At 39.7% G+C, this 3,820-nt stretch overlaps 1 protein-coding gene across 1 annotated transcript in view; it reads right to left on the reverse strand.

Annotated features, from left to right (window-relative positions):
* The window catches only part of CDH23 (cadherin related 23), a 782,513-nt gene that overhangs the window by 287,622 nt on the left and 491,071 nt on the right, over positions 1-3,820 (reverse strand). The window lies entirely within an intron of this gene.

A 3,820-nucleotide genomic window follows, 5' to 3' on the forward strand; every position in this document is an offset into this window, starting at 1 on the left:
CGGGGTAGCCCACTGAAGCCCCACCCCCAACCCGGTCCCCAAGCTAGTGTGAAGGAGGGAGGGAGAAGGAAGGGAGGAGACAGGGAGGAGCCTCCCTGTCCCTCAGTTGCTCGTCACTGCCTGAGGCATTGAGATTGATGGCCTCAGTGGATTTTTTTTTCTTTTTTTGATTGGACAGCTTGGACCAATGGCATTTTGCCATTGGTCCAAACCATCCACAGAGCTTATACCTCTAACACAGAGTAGAGGCTGTGACAGCTCTTGTCTCACTAGATAAGTTACACAAGCAGTGGGGAAGCCTGCTGCTGTTTAAAACCCAACTATCTGTTAAAATCTGGATGTAATTAACAGGCAGCGCTCTGTCTATGACAGGGTACACAGCGGGGAGGATTTCCCTGCTGTGCAACCTGTAACAAGCCGATCTGAATGGAGAAAAAGCTGTCAGCTTCAGATATGAAGCTGACAGCTTTTTCCTCCATAATACTAGGTGAGGCTCTGCCTCCTCTGACTCACCTGACCGCACGTACCCTGCTTTGTAATGGCTACTGCAGGATGCTACATTTTAACTATGCAGTTGTGAGAGTTAGAGATTAGCATCAGAAAATTAAATACCAGGTTTTAGGTTGTGGAATCCAATACATTTTTTAAACTTTAGAATAAAGATTAAAGCCTCCAAAAATATATGCAACTACTAAATCTAAAAGGTTATAAATATATTAGCTTGCTTTTGAAGAAGAGAAATGTTATATTGTTTGGAAAATGTTGCAAGTTTATGTGGTTACTAATATTTCCCTTCACAAGTTATCTGTTATATTTTAAATTATTTTGTACAACTATTAAAACATTTATGGGCTTTCAAGTGGTTTTCTCAGCAGTCTTTTTAAAAATGTTCTATATATTTTGGTTGTACAACCAAAAGACTGTAAATAATTTGCCTTGCATTCTGCTGCCATTGTTTTCCACTAAAGCCTCATCCCTTTAATAGTGTTACCCTTCCACATACTCCCAGAGCTTCTTCACTGATAGACAGAATCAATAGGCAGATTAAAATTGGAGCATTTCAGGTGTAGGAAGCAGTGGCAGTCTAAGTACAGTGTGGTCTGCTATAATTTACAAGCACTCTTTTTATTTTAGCTATATAACTTTTACAGAGGCTTTTCAAACAAAATAACGGATGGCATGGATAATGAAACAGGCACGCCACGTTTCCATTACTTTCGGATATGAAAATTCTTTTCTTAGACAGGTTCCATTGGGTTTTGCCCATCCGTGCTTGCTTTACTGAATATAATGAAATGTAACTGTCACTGGTACAACCATCAAGAAGAACACTGCATCAGAATAAATAACTACAGTTCCATGACAACTACCCAATCCATGGATACCTTTGGATGGGTTTTTTTCTGGTCCATCCTCTAAAGTGGTTTATTATGGATAGGGATAAATGTGGCATTGGTAAAGCAAGTTTAATACAGGAGTATTGGGTTAGGTGAAAATCACGATTATCTAGCTTTTTCATACTTTCAATTGCAGGTCTTGAGTTCTCAGAAATTAACATGCATAGAGTATATTAATAAAACCTGCTTGACAAGAGTTCACAATAAAAAAAGCAGCACCAATAGCAAGAAAGCAGCATTGTGGTAGTTGACAGACATGAGTTCAATAATATAGATTTTCTAATATGTTTTTTTTTGGCAGCACAGAGGCTTAGCATAAGTCTTCTCTGTGTTTTCCACTTTTCTTTTAAGATCATAACACATGTTTGCTCATGCTTGTTTTTAGATGTAGCAGGCACATTGGGCAGTATGTGGATTCACACCAGTTTTTCTATATTTAGCACAAGTTAACATCCATTCACATAGACATCCATTTTTAATGGATTGCATTGTGTTGATGTGCATTTTTATTCCACAAAATGTTTTATGGTTTTCAAATAGACATTACAATAAAACAGGAAACATACTTAAATAATTTTGAAAGCATATACAAAGTGGTCAGGTAATGTTATGGAGATTAGATATGGTAAAACAGAATATTTAGGAATGAACAACAAAGTAGCTCCGTTGGTAACATGGGTCACACTCCAATAGAGGAGACCACTGTATTTTGACTCTGGAGGTCTAAGCCTCAAGGTTGAATGAAAACAGGGTGGAAAATGGGCTATGACTGCTCATTGGGAGTAGTAGGCAATATGTAAAGTGAAGTTAGAAAAAGGGTGATATGCTTTTCCTAACTTTAGGCTAGGTAGGCACTTCACACATTTCTCCAGGAGATTCCATCAAATTTGTAGATGGACTGGGTCAAAGTCCAACAAACCATTATAGGTAATCCAAGCATTCTTTAAAGCATTGCAGCAAGGTGCAGTTTTTCTTTAATTCACAGCAGTACTCAAAATATATTATTTTTCTTTCCTTAATGTGGGTTGCAGCTTACTGTGATGTTGAGCTGTATATAAATGCAGCATGTTTCATTTTCACTGCATTGGTGTGAACAGGGCCCATGGGAAACAAATAGATTTTCAGCTTGCCATAGTCTAGGGCAGTGGTGGCAAACTTTGGCACTCCAGCTGTGCCAAAACTACAAATCCCAACATGCATCTGCCTCTGGGAGTTATGTATGTGGCGGTCAGAGCCTTGCAATGCCTCATGGGACTTGTAGTTCCAAAACAGCTGGAGTGCCAAGGTTCGCCACCACTGGTCTAGGGCCTGCATTAAGGAATGTGGCCCAACACAGATCATTGGATGTGGTGTGAATGGGCCATAAGCTCCTTCAGAAGCACACTATAAATCTACTGTATATTTAAACATAATGTACAGGTACTGTAATGCATGAAGACAAAGCATGCAATGATGCTGAAAGAGATCTATGTGCTTTCAGTTGCCAATACATACATTTGTGGAGCTTTTAGTTACTTTCACAATGTATATACAGGATGCAACATTGCCATTCAATACTATGTTATTGTGTTTTTGGTATGACTGCTAGGGGTTCATTGATGCTATTGTGCTTTAAATTTCACATATCCTACATTGATGCTTTGATGTTTTTTAGTGTCTGTGTCCCATTGGGGAGATTTCCCCTCACTTCAAGTCCTGAAAACACACCAGAGAGAGAAGAAATCTCTCTATCCTTTTTTAGACAGTTATTACTGGAACAGATGTTCCCATTCCAAGAATATTTCCCCTTGCCTCTGGTTTCTCTTATAAATGTAATATTTCAAATTTCCCATCACTTTCTGTCTCTGCGACAATGGGTATTAGGGTTTTACCACTTACCTTATTCCCTCCACAAGGAAAACACATTTTGAAGCTTTGGATATACTTAACATTCTTTGAGAATGGGCTTAATGACCAGCAGAGATTTTTTAAAATTGTGTTTGAAATTACATTCTCTTTTTTTATATGCAGTATGAAAATCAATAGACCTTGTTTGCAATAATTGCTAAAATCCATGCATGCTCAGCATGGTGGACAGAACGCAGCCTGATTACTGTGTAGAAAGCAAGGATAAGGTACATAAAGTCATATCAGGTGTCTTCTGCACGGGGAAACATTCACAGCATGGGCTGTTGAAAGCGACATTATAACACCCCACGCAGAATACGATACTTAACCCCTTAGTGACAGGTTCAGAAAATATTTTTGTTCCTGGGCACCGGAGCAATTTTTAAATTTTTGCTATATGTTTGTTCAACCATAATTTGGCTGGCTGGATCAGGCAGACGCGGCTCCCCAATCAGGCACTGTAGAGGGCCCCCCGCTGGGGCCTCGGAGGAGCGAGCGCCCGCCCGATGACAGAGCCGCGTCTGATGCGGGCGGGC

The sequence above is a fragment of the Nanorana parkeri genome, unplaced genomic scaffold (assembly GCF_000935625.1).
Source record: "Nanorana parkeri isolate BGI_ZX_2015 unplaced genomic scaffold, ASM93562v1 scaffold108, whole genome shotgun sequence".
Classification (NCBI taxonomy): Eukaryota; Metazoa; Chordata; class Amphibia; order Anura; family Dicroglossidae; genus Nanorana; species Nanorana parkeri.